Below are 19,325 nucleotides of genomic sequence, written 5' to 3'. Positions count from 1 at the left end.
TACGGAAAATTAAAGATTTTTTGCTTTTAAAAATTCAGAGCCGGAAAATGAAGCTTAAAGTGTAGCAGAATGTTTACCCTTTTAAAAAAATGCTCCTAATTATCTAAAACTTGAAGAAACCACTCCGGGGAAGCACTCGATGTCACCAGCTACCTGGCATACAAACATCTCAAACGTTCACTCAGAAATTCATCCGCCCAACAGAAATGAACACAAACATTAGACTCAAAACACAATTGAACACTACAGTGAAACACATGAAGGAACACTGTATAGTGTCGTCCACTTCATAATAACAGGACCTTTTGAGATACATGCCGAGCATATGCTTCTTACTAATGATTGGAAAAAAAAAATCACTCATCTTTTCTGCGGCTTTAAGAGCGAACACCCTATGCCATATATCGGAGATGCTTTCTTCTAGTAGTCCCACAACTTTCTTTCGTCTTTTAAGACCCAGGTTCCTGTGTGAAGTCCTCCTTGTTTCTGGCCCTTTCCCCACAGAAACAGGCATCTCCTTCCTTGGGGCTGCCTCAGGATCTTACTGATGTCTCTACTCTAACTTCCCCACCTCAACTGTCAATCATTTCTTTCCATGGCTGTCCCCTGTGTTCCTGGAGCGTAGGGAATAACCCTCCAAAACATCGTTGGAAGAACAATCTCTATCTACTTTGCACCATCAACACTGGCATTGGCCTTAAGGGGCTAGAAAGGAAAATGGCTTTTCCAAAGACCATGCCTGACCTGAGACTTAAAGATGGAGGTGAAGCCCGAAGAAAAGCTGTAGAGGCCGGGGAGAAAGTGAGAGACGGCTGGGAAAGCAGCAGGAGCAAGAGAGAAGCCTGAAAGTGCATGTGCGTCTGTCTAACATAGAGGGACTGGTGAAAAGGGCATTCCCCATTTGGATAATGCCACAGAGAAAGGCAGATTGGGACAGGGCTAACGGTGGACATGGGGGCAGAAGTCAGGTTATGAAAGCTGTGTATGATATTGTCAGCTACTTGGATGCTCATAATTCAAGGAAGGGTTCATCATTTTCTTTGCCCTGGAGAGACATCATTGTAAGTACTACAGGGAGAAGGAATTCCGGAGGCATATGAAGAAATGGAAGGAGACGGATGCAAGGCAATATTGCCACACAAAGGCAATGCAGGCCTGATGAACGAGTGTTCGCAGAGACATTTCAGATATAAAATATCACTGCCCTGTCTACCATGCGTTTTAACTCTATACCTACATAGATAAATATGGGTTTCATATTTTACATATTTAAGATTTTAGAGTACAACATTGCAAATATTAACGAAGATCAACAGAAGCACCTGGGGATCCGCAAGAATTAGCTGAAGAAGAAGAAATTATACTTCCATTAGTTCCCCTTCTTATCCATATGCAGAGAGGTTTAGTTAAATGTGGTGTGTTCAATGTGATCCAATATTATACGGCACTTACATTAAATCATGGATACACGTGTCACTAGGGATAGATCTCAAAAATACTACCTATTATGGAGCAAGTAAAAAAGCTGCTGAATGATGCATACAGTGTACACCACTTCTATAAAAGTTTAGCACCTGAAAAGAGGCTCAATATAATATTTATGACCATAGACATATGTACTAACATATCTTGAAAGGACATGGCCATAATAGCCAGCTAATTCCAGGTGATGCTTAATTCGGCACAACACTTTTCAATACTACCAAAGGACCTTAAGGCCAAAAAGGTTCAGGATCACTGTTTCAAAGACTACGTCTACCAAATAGTCACGAACAGATGATAACTTACTTTCCTGTTTTCAATGATCATGGAAACATCTGCCCCAAGCCAACCCCACAAAACACAGTCTGCTAGACAGAACTCAGGACTGCCTCGAAATCATCAGTGTAATGACCATCAGATGACATAACTCAAGTTAAAACAAGACTGACCATGCTCCCATAGAGCCCCCCTCTAGGTAAAGGTGAGAATTACAATAAGCATTGGAAACACTGGGAAAATCATGCCCTCTCCTAGTTCACCTCTGTCCATTCTCTAACCAACACAGGGATGGCACACTGGGAACCTGACGGAGGCAAAAGACCTCTTCAGCCCAGCAGTTTGAAGTTGCAGTTAGCCATGCTCAAGCCTTGGCACACCAGCCTGGGAGACACAGCGAGACCTTGCCTCCACACAACAATAGAAAAATTTACCTGATCCGAACGTCCACAGTTTCTTGTCGCGTACAGCTGTTTTTGGTCTCGCAACTGTCACTGGGAGGGGACCCTCAGTGTCCTTTGAAACAAAGCGTATCATGTCTTCAATAGGCAAGCCCTACAATGCACTTCAGTACTGTTTCTCAGGGTTAATAAGTGGAGATTAGGCAAACTTTACATTACTAGTAGATAAAATCAACACCAGTCAGAAAGAAAAGCCAAAACTAAAATGTTAATTCAAATTCTGAGCCATATTAGGACAGTGTCAAGTACCCGACAGACTCTGTCCTTAACTACAGGTCTAGTATACGTTAATGCCCACAAAGGACAGGTGACAAAATGACTTTCAAACCATTTACTGATTTCCTGCATAATGTAAGTCGCAACCCACTGGCGGACCCTCTCACCAAAGGCCCCATTCTGGGGGGTGCGATTCTCTTCAGGGCCACGGGCTGCATGAGCCCATCCTCTCCCTGAACCTAGACACTGAAGGGAATCAGAGAGCACAGGGCAGGAGTCACATTTGACCTAGGCTTCACTGACCGGCAATATGAAATGTAAACTTTGACACTTTGGGAATGATGACTCCTTAAATGTGAGTCCAACGAAAGGCCATGAGTGTGACACTTTTCACAATTTGAATCGCCTAGTCATGCGCATGACTTTTATGCTACGTTCCTTTTCACATAAGGAGGGTATGAAAATTAAGGAACGAACACAATTTCAGAAATCCTTTGCGTCTATTCCAACGGCAAAGACTACCTGTAACTTACCATTCAGTTTGAGAATGTTCTCAGTTTCATGACAACTTGAGAGATTTTTAAAATGAAATACTAAATTACGGCCCACTGGTTCTAAAATGCTGTTCCAAAAGGAAAAAAATCCCCTCTGCTATGTCATGTTAGTGATACAAAGAAAACAATCTTAAAAAAGTAACTTATATATAACTTTCTTATACCCGTGTCTCGTTAATTTCACTTCCTGGCGACTTTTCCTCGTCTTCCTCTGATGGTGTGCCCATGTCTTCTTTTGCTGTCAAATCCATACATTTAGTTAAAATGAGCTTACAGCAATGTCGTAAGAGCTATCATCTTCATAAAACTACACGGAAAATTAAAGATTTTTTGCTTTTAAAAATTCAGAGCCGGAAAATGAAGCTTAAAGTGTAGCAGAATGTTTACCCTTTTAAAAAAATGCTCCTAATTATCTAAAACTTCAAGAAACCACTCTGGGGAAGCACTCGATGTCACCAGATACCTGGCATACAAACATCTCAAACGTTCACTCAGAAATTCATCCGCCCAACAGAAATGAACACAAACATTAGACTCAAAACACAATTGAACACTACAGTGAAACACATAAAGGAACACTGTATAGTGTCGTCCACTTCATAATATTAACAGGACCTTTTGAGATACATGCTGAGCATGTGCTTCTTACTAATGATTAGAAAAAAAACATTACTCTTCTTTTCTGCGGCTTTAAGAGCGAACACCCTATGCCATATATCGGACATGCTTTCCTCTAGTAGTCCCACAACTTTCTTTCATCTTTTAAGACCCAGGTTCCTGTGTGAAGTCCTCCTTGTTTCTGGCCCTTTCCCCACAGAAACAGGCATCTCCTTCCTTGGGGCTGCCTCAGGACCTTATTGATTTCTCTACTCTTACTTCCCCACCTCAACTGTCAGTCATTTCTTTCCATGGCTGTCCCCTCTGTTCCTGGAGTGTAGGGAATAACCCTCCAAGTCATCGTTGCAAGAACAATCTCTATCTACTTGGCCCCATAAACATTGGCAATGGGCCTATGGGGCTAGAAAGGAAAATGGCTTTTCCAAAGACCATGCCTGACCTGAGACTTAAAGATGGAGGTGAAGCCCGAAGAAAAGCTGTAGAGGCCGGGGAGAAAGTGAGACGCGGCCGGGAAGCAGCAGGAGCAAGAGAGGAGCCTGAAAGTGCATGTGCGTCTGTCTAACATAGAGGGACTGGTGAAAAGGGCTTTCCCCCTTTGGATAGTGCCACAGAGAAAGGCAGATGGGGACAGGGCTAACGGTGGACATGGGGGCAGAAGTCAGGTTATGATAGCTGTGTATGATATTGTCAGCTACTTGGATGCTCATAATTCAAGGAAGGGTTCATCATTTTCTTTGCCCTGGAGAGACATCATTGTAAGTACTACAGGGAGAAGGAATTCCGGAGGCATATGAAGAAATGGAAAGAGACGGAGTGCAAGGCAATATTGCCACACAAAGGCAATGCAGGCCTGAAATGTACGAGGTTCGCAGAGACATTTCAGATATAAAATATCACTGCCCTGTCTACCATGCGTTTTAACTCTATACCTACATAGATAAATACGGGTTTCGTATATTACATATTTAGGATTTTAGAGTACAACATTGCAAATATTAACGAAGATCAAGAGAAGCACCTGGGGATCCCCAAGAATTAGCTGAAGAAGAAGAATTTATACTTCCATTAGTTCCCCTTCTTATCTATATGCAGAGAGGTTTAGTTAAATGTGGTGTGTTCAATGTGATCCAATATTATACGGCACTTACATTAAATCACGGATACACGTCTCACTAGGGATAGATCTCAAAAATACTACCTATGATGGAGCAAGTAAAAAAGCTGCTGAATGATGCATACAGTGTACACCACTTCTATAAAAGTTTAGCACCTGAAAGGAGGCTCAATATAGTATTTATGACCACAGACATATGTACTAACATATCTTGAAAGGACATGGCCATAATAGCCAGCTAATTCCAGGTGATGCTTAATTCGGCACAACACTTTTCAATACTACCAAAGGACCTTAAGGCCAAAAAGGTTCAGGATCACTGTTTCAAAGACTACGTCTACCAAATAGTCACGAACAGATGATAACTTACTTTCCTGTTTTCAATGATCACGGAAACCTCCGCCCCAACCCAACTCCACAAAATACAGTCTGCTAGTCAGAACTAAGGACTGCCTCGAAATCATCAGTGTAATGACCATCAGATGACATAACTGAATTTAAAACATGACTCACCATGCTCCCATAGAGCCTTCCTCTAGGTAAAGGTGAGAATTGCAATAAGCATTTGAAACACTGGGAAAATCATGCCCTCTCCTAGTTCACCTCTGTCCATTCTCTAACCAACACAGGGATGGCACACTGGGAACCTGACGGAGGCAAAAGACCCCTTGAGCCCAGTAGTTTGAAGTTGCAGTTAGCCATGCTCAAGCATTGGCACACCAGCCTGGGAGACACAGCGAGACCTCGCCTCCACACAACAATAGAAAAATTTACCTGATCCCAATGTCCACAGCTTCTTCTCGCGTACAGCTGTTTTTGGTCCCACAACTGTCACTGGGAGTGGACGCTCAGTGTCCTTGGAAACAAAGCGTATCATGTCTTCAATAGGCAACCCCTACAATGCACTTCAGTACTGTTTCTCAAGGTTAATAAGTGGAGACTAGGCAAACTTTACATTACTAGTAGATAAAATCAACACCAGTCAGAAAGAAAAGCCAATCCTAAAATGCTAATTCAAATTCTGTACCATAGTAGGACAGTGTCAAGTACCCGACAGACTCTGTGCTTAACTACAGGTCTAGTGTACGTTAATGCCCACTAAGGACAGGTGACAAAATGACTTTCAAACCATTTACTGATTTCCTGCATAATGTAAGTCGGAACCCACTGGCGGATCCTCTCACCAAAGGCCTCATTCTGGGAGGTGGAATTCTCTTCAGGGCCACGGGCTGCATGAGCCCATCCTCTCCCTGAACCTAGACACTGAAGGGAATCAGAGACCACAGGGCAGGAGACACATTTGACCTAGGCTCTACTGACCGCCAATATGAAATGTAAACTTTGACACTTTGGGAATGATGACTCACTAAATGTGAGTCCAAAGAAAGGCCATGAGTGTGACATTTTTGACAATTTGAATCGCCTAGTCATGCGCATCACTTTTATGCTACGTTCCTTGTCACATAAGGAGGGTATAAAAATTAAGGAACGAACAGAATTTCAGAAATCCTTTGCGTCTATTCCAAAGGCAAAGACTACCTGTAACTTACCATTCAGTTTGAGAATGTTCTCAGTTTCATGACAACTTGAGAGATTTTTAAAATGAAATATTAAATTATGGCCCACTGGTTCTAAAATGCTGTTCCAAAAAGAAAAATATCCCCTCTGCTATGTCATGTTAGTGATACAAAGAAAACAATCTTAAACAAGTAACTTATACATAACTTTCTTATACCTGTGTCTCGTTAATTTCACTTCCTGGCGACTCTTCCTCGTCTTGCTCTGATGGTGTGCCCATGTCTTCTTTTGCTGTCAAATCCATACATTTAGTTAAAATGAGCTTACAGCAATGTCGTAAGAGCTATCATCTTCATAAAACTACACGGAAAATTAAAGATTTTTTGCTTTTAAAAATTCAGAGCCGGAAAATGAAGCTTAAAGTGTAGCAGAATGTTTACCCTTTTAAAAAAATGCTCCTAATTATCTAAAACTTGAAGAAACCACTCCGGGGAAGCACTCGATGTCACCAGCTACCTGGCATACAAACATCTCAAACGTTCACTCAGAAATTCATCCGCCCAACAGAAATGAACACAAACATTAGACTCAAAACAAAATTGAACACTACAGTGAAACACATGAAGGAACACTGTATAGTGTTGTCCACTTCATAATATTAACAGGACCTTTTGAGATACATGCCGAGCATATGCTTCTTACTAATGATTGGAAAAAAAAAATCACTCTTCTTTTCTGCGGCTTTTTTTTTTTTTTTTTTTTTTTTTGAGACAGAGTCTCACTCTGTTGCCCAGGCTAGAGTGAGTGCCGTGGCATCAGCCTAGCTCACAGCAACCTCAAACTCCTGAGCTCAAGCGATCCTCCTATCTCAGCCTCCCGAGTAGCTGGGACTACAGGCATGCGCCACCATGCCCGGCTAATTTTTTCTATATATATTTTTAGCTGTCCATATAATTTCTTTCTATTTTTAGTAGAGGTGGGGTCTCGCTCTTGATCAGGCTGGTCTCGAACTCCTGAGCTCAAACGATCCGCCCACCTCGGCCTCCCAGAGTGCTAGGATTACAGGCGAGAGCCACCGCGCCCGGCCTTTTCTGCGGCTTTAAGAGCGAACACCCTATGCCATATATCGGAGATGCTTTCTTCTAGTAGTCCGACAACTTTCTTTCGTCTTTTAAGACCCAGGTTCCTGTGTGAAGTCCTCCTTGTTTCTGCCCCTTTCAACACAGAAACAGGCATCTCCTTCCTTGGGGCTGCCTCAGGATCTTACTGATGTCTCTACTCTAACTTCCCCACCTCAACTGTCAATCATTTCTTTCCATGGCTGTCCCCTGTGTTCCTGGAGCGTAGGGAATAACCCTCCAAAACATCGTTGGAAGAACAATCTCTATCTACTTTGCACCATCAACACTGGCATTCGGCTTAAGGGGCTAGAAAGGAAAATGGCTTTTCCAAAGACCATGCCTGACCTGAGACTTAAAGATGGAGGTGAAGCCCGAAGAAAAGCTGTAGAGGCCGGGGAGAAAGTGAGAGACGGCCGGGAAAGCAGCAGGAGCAAGAGAGAAGCCTGAAAGTGCATGTGCGTCTGTCTAACATAGAGGGACTGGTGAAAAGGGCTTTCCCCCTTTGGATAGTGCCACAGAGAAAGGCAGACGGGGACAGGGCTAACGGTCGACATGGGGGCAGAAGTCAGGTTATGAAAGCTATGTATGATATTGTCAGCTACTTGGATGCTTATAATTCAAGGAAGGGTTCATCATTTTCTTTGCCCTGGAGAGACATCATTGTAAGTACTACAGGGAGAAGGAATTCCGGAGGCATATGAAGAAATGGAAGGAGACGGAGTGTAAGGCAATATTGCCACACAAAGGCAATGCAGGCCTGAAATGAACGAGTGTTCGCAGAGACATTTCAGATATAAAATATCACTGCCCTGTCTATCATGCGTTATATCTCAATACCTACATAGGTAAATATGGGTTTCATATTTTACATATTTAAGATTTTAGAGTACAACATTGCAAATATTAACGAAGATCAAGAGAAGCACCTGGGGATCCCCAAGAATTAGCTGAAGAAGAAGAATTTATACTTCCATTAGTTCCTCTTCTTATCCACATGCAGAGAGGTTTAGTTAAATGTGGTGTGTTCAATGTGATCCAATATTATACGGCACTTACATTAAATCACGGATACACGTGTCACTAGGGATAGATCTCAAAAATACTACCTATAATGGAGCAAGTAAAAAAGCTGCTGAATGATGCATACAGTGTACACCACTTCTATAAAAGTTTAGCACCTGAAAAGAAGCTCAATATAATATTTATGACCATAGACATATGTACTAACATATCTTCAAAGGATATGGCCATGATAGCCAGCTAATTCCAGGTGATGCTTAATTCGGCACAACACTTTTCAATACTACCAAAGGACCTTAAGGCCAAAAAGGTTAAGGATCACTGTTTCAAAGACTACGTCTACCAAATAGTCACAAACAGATGATAACTTACTTTCCTGTTTTCAATGATCACGGAAACCTCCGCCCCAAGCCTTTTCCACAAAACACAGTGTGCTAGACAGAACTCAGGACTGCCTCAAAATCATCAGTGTAATGACCATCAGATGACATAACTCAACTTAAAACATGACTGACCATGCTCGTATAGAGCCTTCCTCTAGGTAAAGGTGAGAATTGCAATAAGCATTGGAAACACTGGGAAACTCATGCCCTCTCCTAGTTCACCTCTGTCCATTCTCTAACCAACACAGGGATGGCACACTGGGAACCTGATGGAGGCAAAAGACCCCTTGAGCCCAGTAGTTTGAAGTTACAGTTAGCCATGCTCGGGCCATGGCACACCAGCCTGGGAGACACAGCGAGACCTCGCCTCCACACAACAATAGAAAAATTTACCTGATCCGAACGTCCACAGTTTCTTGTCGCGTATAGCCGTTTTTAGTCTCGCAACTGTCACTGGGAGGGGACCCTCAGTGTCCTTTGAAACAAAGCGTATCATGTCTTCAATAGGCAACCCCTACAATGCAGTTCAGTACTGTTTCTCAAGGTTAATAAGTGGAGACTAGGCAAACTTTACATTACTAGTAGATAAAATGAACACCAGTCAGAAAGAAAAGCCAATACTAAAATGCTAATTCAAATTCTGTACCATAGTAGGACAGTGTCAAGTACCCGACAGACTCTGTGCTTAACTACAGGTCTAGTATACGTTAATGCCCACTAAGGACAGGTGACAAAATGACTTTCAAACCATTTACTGATTTCCTGCATAATGTAAGTCGCAACCCACTGGCGGACCCCCTCACCAAAGGCCCCATTCTGGGGGGTGCGATTCTCTTCAGGGCCACGGGCTGCATGAGCCCATCCTCTCCCTGAACCTAGACACTGAAGGGAATCAGAGACCACAGGGCAGGAGACACATTTGACCTAGGCTTCACTGACCGGCAATATGAAATGTAAACTTTGACACTTTGGGAATGATGAGTCATTAAATGTGAGTCCAACGAAAGGCCACGAGTGTGACATTTTTCACAATTTGAATTGCCTAATCTTGGGAGTCAGTTTTATGTTATGTTCCTTTTCACATAAGGAGGGTATAAAAATTAAGGAATGAACACAATTTCAGAAATCCTTTGCGTCTATTCCAACGACAAAGACTGCCTGTAACTTACCATTCAGTTTGAGAATGTTCTCAGTTTCATGATAACTTAAGAGATTTTTAAAATGAAATATTAAATTATGGCCCACTGGTTCCAAAATGCTGTTTCAAAAGGAAAAAAATCCCCTCTGTCGTGTCATGTTAGTCATACAAAGAAAACAATCTTAAGCAAGTAACTTATATATAATATTCTTATACCCGTGTCTCGTTAATTTCACTTCCTGGCGACTCTTCTTCGTCTTGCTCTGATGGTGTGCCAAAGTCGTCTTCTTTTGCTGTCAAATCCATACCTTTAGTTAAAATGAGGTTAGAGCAATGCCGTAAAAGCTATCATCTTGATAATACTATATGGAAAATTAAAGATTTTTTGCTTTTATAAATTCAGAGCCGGAAAATGAAGCTTGAAGTGTAGCAGAATGTTTACTCTTTTAAAAATATGCTCCTAATTATCTAAAACTTGAAGAAACCACTCCGGGGAAGCACTCGATGTCACCAGGTACCTGGCATACAAAAATCTCAAACATTCACTCAGAAATTCATCCACCCAACAGAAATGAACACAAACATTAGACTCAAAACACAATTGAACACTACAGTGAAACACATAAAGGAACACTGTACAGTGTCGTCCACTTCATAATATTAACAGGACCTTTTGAGATACATGCCGAGCATGTGCTTCTTACTAATGATTGGAAAAAAAAAATCAATCTTACTTTCTGTAGCTTTCAGAGCGAACACCCTATGCTTTATATCACAGATGCTTTCCTCTAGTAGTCCGACAACTTTCTTTCATCTTTTAAGATCCAGGTTCCTGTGTGAAGTCCTCCTTGATTCTGGCCCTTTCCCCACAGAAACAGGCATCTCCTTCCTTAGGGCTGCCTCAGGACCTTACTGATTTTCCTACTCTAACTTCACCACCTCAACTGTCTGTCATTTCTTTCCATGGCTGTACCCTCTGTTCCTGGATTGTAGGGAATAACCCTCCACAACATCTTTGGAACAACAATCTCTATCTACTTGGCTCCATAAACACTGACATTGGACTTAAGAGGCTAGAAAGGAAAATGGCTTTTCCAAAAGTCATGCCTGCCCTGAGACTTAAAGATGGAGGTGAAGCCAGAAGAAAAGCTCTAGAGGCCGGGGAGAAAGTGAGAGGCCGCCGGGAAGCAGCAGGAGCGAGAGAGAAGCCTGAAAGTGCATGTGCATCTGTCCAACAGAGGACCTGTGAAAAGGCCTTTCCTCCTATCCACAGTGCCACAGCAAAAGGCAGACAGGGAGAGGGCTAATGATGGACATGTGGGCAGAAGTCAGATTATGAGAGCTTTATATCAAATTGGAAGGCAGTAGGATAGTAATAATTGAAGGAAACAGTCATCCTTTTGTTCCCATTGCAGAGACATTACTGTAACTACTACAGGGAGAAGGAATTCCAGAGGAATATAAGGAAATGGAAGGAGATGAAGTAGAAGGCAATAATGCAAAACAAAGGGAAGGCAGGCCTAACACGAATGAATGACTGCTTGCAGAAAGATTTCCAATCTAAAATGTCAGTGCCTTGTATATTATGCATTGTAACTCAATACACCGAGAGATAATTCTGTGTTTTGTATTACATGTTTTTCATTTTAATGTACAATATTCTAAACATCGAGGGACACACAGCATTTAATGTAAAAGCTGTCAGCAATCTCCAATTAATTTTACTTCCACGTTCCCATCTCTTATCCACATATGGAATATTTCGTTAAATATGGTACACACAGGTGAGGCAGTATTAAAAGGAACTTAACTTAAACCAAGCATACTTGTATCAATACAGATAGATCTCAATTACATTGCATAATGTTGAGGGGAAAAAAATACAGAAAGACACATACAGTACACACTATTTATATAAAATTTTAGAACATGGATAAAAGGTCTATACAATATTTACAACCAAACACTGATGTAGGACCATGTCATGAGAGTGCGTGGGAATGATACCTGGCTACCTTCAGGTGTTGCTTCATTCAACACAATGTCTTTTGATCCTACAAAAGGACCCTAAGCCCACACAGTATCAGGATCACCATTTTAAAGACGCAGTCTACCAAAGAGTCCTTAGGAAATGATTCATTTCTTTCCCCTTTCATTATTCTCAGATACCTTCCCCCCTCACACACACACACATAAAGTCAGACAACTGCAACCTATAAGTCCCTAAATATCATGAGTATAATGACAAGAAGGTAAAGATACTAAAGGTAAATCATGCCTGACATGTTAGCAGAATGCTTTCCTCAAGGAAAAGATCAGAATTCCAACAAGCAATTGAAACGCTAGAAAAATCACGCACTCTCCTCATTCACCTCCTTCAATTTCTGAACAAAGTCAGGGATTGCAAACTGGGAACTTCATGGACGCAGAAACACCTCTACCCCAGGAGTTTGAGGTTGCAGGGAGCCCTCATTGGGCCACTGCACATCAGCCTCGGTGAACCACAAGACCTTGGTTCTAAGTAACAACAACAAATATACATACCTGGTCTGGCTGGTTCCATCCCTACTCTTCCTCGACTCATTCTCCGACGAAGAACATTCCAAATGATGGCACGCTTACTGGGCTTTAAAGAAAGTGTAACATACTTTCAATAGTCAACTCCTATAATATATTTAAATACGGCTTCCAGAGGTTACTATTAGGAAACTATGCAAGCTTTACAAAACTAGGAGCTGAAATCAAGCCCAGTCAGAGAGAAAAGCCAAACATTAAATCTTAATGCAAATCACACACCACAACATGACAGCGATATGTACCGACACAGATTGTCTCCTTCAGTCCAGGTCTACCATATTCTAACACCCACTAATGACAGCAGATATAATAAGTTCGGTACCATTTGATGACTTCCCACATGGAAAATAGTTGGATGTTTACTGGTGTACCCTAACACTGAAGACCCCATTCTGCGAGGTACGATTCTCTTCATAGGCACAATCCCCGTGACCCCATCCTCTCCCTGAGTGTGGACACTGAAGGGAATCAGACACCACACGGCAGAGGAAATATTTAATCGAGCCATTGCTGACTGGCAATATGAAAATGTACATTTTCAAATAGTGGCCATGATTACTCTTGGATATGAGGCCAACTCAATGGCCATCACTGTGAAATCGCTGATAATTTGGGTTGCTTAGTACTATGTGTCACTTCTTGATGTGGCTTCCTCATCATGTAAGGAGGACACAAAAATTAAAGAGGAAACAAACTTCCAGAAATCCTTTGCCTCTACTCAAAGGGAAATGATTAGCTAGAAGTTATTCTTCAGTTGAAGGATGTCTTGAGTTTTGTTACTACTTAAAATTAAATATTAAATTCTAACCCATTCATTCTAAAATGCTATTCCAAAAGGAAATGCCCCCGTGCTATGTCATCTCAGTCATGCAAACAAAGCAATATTAAATTTGATTGTAATTTTCTGGTACCTTTTTCGCTGCAATTTCAGGTCCTTTGGGCTCTTCCTCCCCTTGCTCTGATGTCACAAAGTCATGTTCTGCTGTCAATTCCACAGATTTAGTTAAAATGAGCTACTTAGAATGAATCCATAAAAACTTTAGTCTTCATAAACACAGAAAATTAAAGAATTTTGACTTGTATAAATTGAGAGAGTATAAGTGAAGCTTAATGGGTAGCAGAATGTTTACGTGCTTAAAAAATTCTCCTAACTATGTAAAACTTCAAGACACCACTCACAGAGGCACCGGATGTCCCCAGCCGCCTGGCACACAAGCGTCTCAAGGATCCACTCACAAAATCATCCACGTGCCAGAAATGAACAAAGCCATGAGAAACACAACAAAATTGTAAGGTATAGCAAAACATAGGAAGGAACACTGGGTACTGCTGTCTACTTCATGACAGTAACCCTAGCTTTTTAACCGCATGCAGCGCATGTGCTTCTCAGTAAATATTGCTAAAATTACCCTCACTTTTTGTGCCTTTACTCTGTACACCCTGTTCCTCATATCGCTAATGCTTTCCTCTGCTATTCTGACAAATTTCCTTCCATCTTTTAAGACTCAGGTTGCTACATGAAGTTCTCCTTCATTTTGCCTCCTTCCCCAGATAAACAGGTATCTCCTTCCTTAGGGCTGCCTGAGGACATTACTGATTTCTCGACTCTAACTTCCCCACCTCAACTGTCAGTTATTTCTTTCCATGGCTGTCCCCTCTGTTCCTGGAGCGTAGGGAATAACCCTCCAAAACATCTTTGGAAGGACAATCTCTACCTACTTTGCTCCATAAACACTGGCAGTGGGCTTAAGGGGCTAGAAAGGAAAATGGCTTTTCCAAAGACAATGACTGACCTGAGACTTAAAGACAGAGGTGAAGCCCGAAGAAAAGCTGTAGAGGCCGGGGAGAAAGTGAGAGGCGGCCAGGAAGCAGTGGGAGCAAGAGAGAAGCCTGAAAGTGCATGTGCGTCTGACTAACATGGAGGGACTGGTGAAAAGGGCTTTCCCCTTTTGGATAATGCCACAGAGAAAGGCAGAGGGGGAGAGGGCTAATGGTGGACATGGGGGCAGAAGTCAGGTTACGAAAGCTTTGTATGAAATTGTCAGCGACTTGGATACTCATAATTCAAGGAAAGGTTCATCATTTTCTTTGCCCTGGAGAGACATCACTCTAAGTACTACAGGGAGAAGGAATTCCGGAGGCATATGAAGAAATGGAAGGAGACGGAGTGCAAGGCAATATTGCCACACAAAGGCAATGCAGGCCTGAAAAGAACGAGTGTTCGCAGAGACACTTGAGATATAAAATATCACTGTGCTGTCTACCATGCGTTTTAATTCAATACCTACATACATAAATATGGGTTTCGTATTTAACATATTTAGGAATTCAGGGTATAACATTGCAAATATTAACGAAGATCAACAGAAGCTCCTGGGCATCCCCAAGAATTTATACTTCCATTAGTTCCCCTTCTTATCCACATGCAGAGAGGTTTAGTTAAATGTGGTGTGTTCAATGTGATCCAATATTATACGGCACTTACATTAAATCACGGATACATGAGTCACTAGGGATAGATCTCAAAAATACTACCTATGATGGAGCAAGTAAAAAAGCTGCTGAATGATGCATACAGTGTACACCACTTCTATAAAAGTTTAGCACCTGAAAGGAGGCTGAATATAATATTTATGACCACAGACATATGTACTAACATATCTTCAAAGGACATGGCCATGATAGCCAGCTAATTCCAGGTGATGCTTAATTCGGCACAACACTTTTCAATACTACCACAGGACCCTAAGGCCAAAAAGGTTCAGGATCACTGTTTCAAAGACTACGTCTACCAAATAGTCACGAACAGATGATAACTTACTGTTTTCAATGATCACGGAAACCTCCGCCCCAAGACAACCCCCCAAAACACAGTGTGCTAGTCAGAACTCAGGGCTGCCTCGATATCATCTGTGTAATGACCATCAGATGACATAACTCAACTTAAAACATGACTCACCATGCTCCCATAGAGCCTTCGTCTACGTAAAGGTGAGAATTGCAATAAGCATTGGAAACACTGGGTAAATCATGCCCTCTCCTAGTTCACCTCTGTCCATTCTCCCACCAACACAGGGATGGCACACTGGGAACCTGACGGAGGCAAAAGACCCCTTGAGCCCAGTAGTTTGAAGTTGCAGTTAGCCATGCTCAAGCATTGGCACACCAGCCTGGGAGACACAGCGAGACCTCGCCTCCACACAACAATAGAAAAATTTACCTGATCCCAATGTCCACAGCTTCTTCTCGCGTACAGCTGTTTTTGGTCCCACAACTGTCACTGGGAGGGGACGCTCAGTGTCCTTGGAAACAAAGCGTATCATGTCTTCAATAGGCAACCCCTACAATGCACTTCAGTACTGTTTCTCAGGGTTAATAAGTGGAGACTAGGCAAACTTTACATTACTAGTAGATAAAATCAACACCAGTCAGAAAGAAAAGCGAATCCTAAAATGCTAATTCAAATTTTGTACCATAGTAGGACAGTCTCAAGTACCCGACAGACTCTGTGCTTAAGTACAGGTCCAGTATACGTTAATGCCAACTAAGGACAGGTCACAAAATGACTTTCAAACCATTTACTGATTTCTTGCATAATGTAAGTCGCAACCCACAGCTGGACCCTCTCACCAAAGGCCCCATTCTGGGGGGTGCGATTCTCTTCAGGGCCACGGGCTGCATGAGCCCATCCTCTCCCTGAACCTAGACACTGAAGGGAATCAGAGACCACAGGGCAGGAGACACATTTGACCTAGGCTTCACTGACCGCCAATATGAAATGTAAACTTTGACACTTTGTGAATGATGAGTCATTAAATGTGAGTCCAACGAAAGGCCATGAGTGTGACATTTTTCACAATTTGAATCGCCTAGTCATGCGCATCAGTTTTATGCTACGTTCCTTTTCACATAAGGAGGGTATGAAAATTAAGGAATGAACACAATTTCAGAAATCCTTTGCGTCTATTCCAACGACAAAGACTGCCTGTAACTTACCATTCAGTTTGAGAATGTTCTCAGTTTCATGATAACTTGAGAGATTTTTAAATTAAATATTGAATTACGGCCCACTGGTTCTAAAATGCTGTTCCAAAAGGAAAAAAATCCCCTCTGCTATGTCATGTTAGTGATACAAAGAAAACAATCTTAAAAAAGTAACTTATATATAACTTTCTTATACCCGTGTCTCGTTAATTTCACTTCCTGGCGACTCTTCCTCGTCTTCCTCTGATGGTGTGCCCATGTCTTCTTTTGCTGTCAAATCCATACATTTAGTTAAAATGAGCTTATAGCAATGTCGTAAGAGCTATCATCTTCATAAAACTACACGGAAAATTAAAGATTTTTTGCTTTTAAAAATTCAGAGCCGGAAAATGAAGCTTAAAGTGTAGCAGAATGTTTACCCTTTTAAAAAAATGCTCCTAATTATCTAAAACTTCAAGAAACCACTCTGGGGAAGCACTCGATGTCACCAGATACCTGGCATACAAACATCTCAAACGTTCACTGAGAAATTCATCCGCCCAACAGAAATGAACACAAACATTAGACTCAAAACACAATTGATCACTACAGTGAAACACATAAAGGAACACTGTATAGTGTCGTCCACTTCATAATATTAACAGGACCTTTTGAGATACATGCTGAGCATGTGCTTCTTACTAATGATTAGAAAAAAAAAACACTCTTCTTTTCTGCGGCTTTAAGAGCGAACACCCTATGCCATATATCGGAGATGCTTTCTTCTAGTAGTCCCACAACTTTCTTTCATCTTTTAAGACCCAGGTTCCTGTGTGAAGTCCTCCTTGTTTCTGGCCCTTTCCCCACAGAAACAGGCATCTCCTTCCTTGGGGCTGCCTCAGGACCTTATTGATTTCTCTACTCTTACTTCCCCACCTCAACTGTCAGTCATTTCTTTCCATGGCTGTCCCCTCTGTTCCTGGAGTGTAGGGAATAACCCTCCAAGTCATCGTTGGAAGAACAATCTCTATCTACTTGGCCCCATAAACATTGGCAATGGGCCTATGGGGCTAGAAAGGAAAATGGCTTTTCCAAAAGTCATGCCTGCCCTGAGACTTAAAGATGGAGGTGAAGCCAGAAGAAAAGCTCTAGAGGCCGGGGAGAAAGTGAGAGGCCGCCGGGAAGCAGCAGGAGCGAGAGAGAAGCCTGAAAGTGCATGTGCATCTGTCTAACAGAGGACCTGTGAAAAGGCCTTTCCTCCTATCCACAGTGCCACAGCAAAAGGCAGACAGGGAGAGGGCTAATGATGGACATGTGGGCAGAAGTCAGATTATGAGAGCTTTATATCAAATTGGAAGGCAGTAGGATAGTAATAATTGAAGGAAACAGTCATCCTTTTGTTCCCATTGCAGAGACATTACTGTAACTACTACAGGGAGAAGGAATTCCAGAGGAATATAAGGAAATGGAAGGAGATGAAGTAGAAGGCAATAATGCAAAACAAAGGGAAGGCAGGCCTAACACGAATGAATGACTGCTTGCAGAAAGATTTCCAATCTAAAATGTCAGTGCCTTGTATATTATGCATTGTAACTCAATACACCGAGAGATAATTCTGTGTTTTGTATTACATGTTTTTCATTTTAATGTACAATATTCTAAACATCAAGGGACACACAGCATTTAATGTAAAAGCTGTCAGCAATCTCCAATTAATTTTACTTCCACGTTCCCATCTCTTATCCACATACGGAATATTTCGTTAAATATGGTACACACAGGTGAGGCAGTATTAAAAGGAACTTAACTTAAACCAAGTATACTTGTATCAATACAGATAGATCTCAATTACATTGCATAATGTTGAGGGGAAAAAATGCAGAAAGACACATACAGTACACACTATTTATATAAAATTTTAGAACATGGATAAAAGGTCTATACAATATTTACAACCAAACACTGATGTAGGACCATGTCATGAGAGTGCGTGGGAATGATAACTGGCTACTTTCAGGTGTTGCTTCATTCTACACAATGTCTTTTGATCCTACAAAAGGACCCTAAGCCCACACAGTATCAGGATCACCATTTTAAAGTCGCAGTCTACCAAAGAGTCCTTAGGAAATGATTCATTTCTTTCCCCTTTTCATTATTCACAGATACCTTCCCCCCTCACACACAGAGGTTAAAGTCAGACAACCGCAACCTATAAGTCCCTAAATATCATGAGTATAATGACAAGAAGGTAAAGTTACTAAAGGTAAATCATGCCTGACATGTTAGCAGAATGCTTTCCTCAAGGAAAAGATCAGAATTCCAATAAGCAGTTGAAACACTAGAAAAATCACGCACTCTCCTTATTCACCTCTATCAATTTCCGAACAAAGTCAGGGATTGCAAACTGGGAACTTCATGGACGCAGAAACACCTCTACCCCAGGACTTTGAGGTTGCAGGGAGCCCTCATTGGGCCACTGCACATCAGCCTCGGTGAACCACAAGACCTTGGCTCTAAATAACAACAACAAATATACATACCTGGTCTGGCTGGTTCCACCCCTACTCTTCCTCGACTCATTCTCCGACGAAGAACATTCCAAATGATGGCACGCTTACTGGGCTTTAAAGAAAGTGTAACATACTTTCAATAGTCAACTCCTATAATATATTTAAATACGGCTTCCAGAGGTTACTATTAGGAAACTATGCAAGCTTTACAAAACTAGGAGCTGAAATCAAGCCCAGTCAGATAGAAAAGCCAAACATTAAATCTTAATGCAAATCACACACCACAACATGACAGCGATATGTACCGACACAGATTGTCTCCTTCAGTCCAGGTCTACCATATTCTAACACCCACTAATGACAGCAGATATAAT

The 19,325-nt window shown here is 41.8% G+C and overlaps 1 pseudogene; it reads right to left on the bottom strand.

Annotated features, from left to right (window-relative positions):
* LOC138399495 (cytochrome P450 4F2-like) overlaps positions 1-19,325 on the bottom strand; it is an 859,494-nt pseudogene that overhangs the window by 729,511 nt on the left and 110,658 nt on the right.

This window comes from Eulemur rufifrons, chromosome 2 (assembly GCF_041146395.1).
Source record: "Eulemur rufifrons isolate Redbay chromosome 2, OSU_ERuf_1, whole genome shotgun sequence".
Classification (NCBI taxonomy): Eukaryota; Metazoa; Chordata; class Mammalia; order Primates; family Lemuridae; genus Eulemur; species Eulemur rufifrons.
The sequence above is the reverse complement of the archived record's forward strand: the minus strand, read 5'-3'. Positions and strand labels throughout refer to the sequence as shown.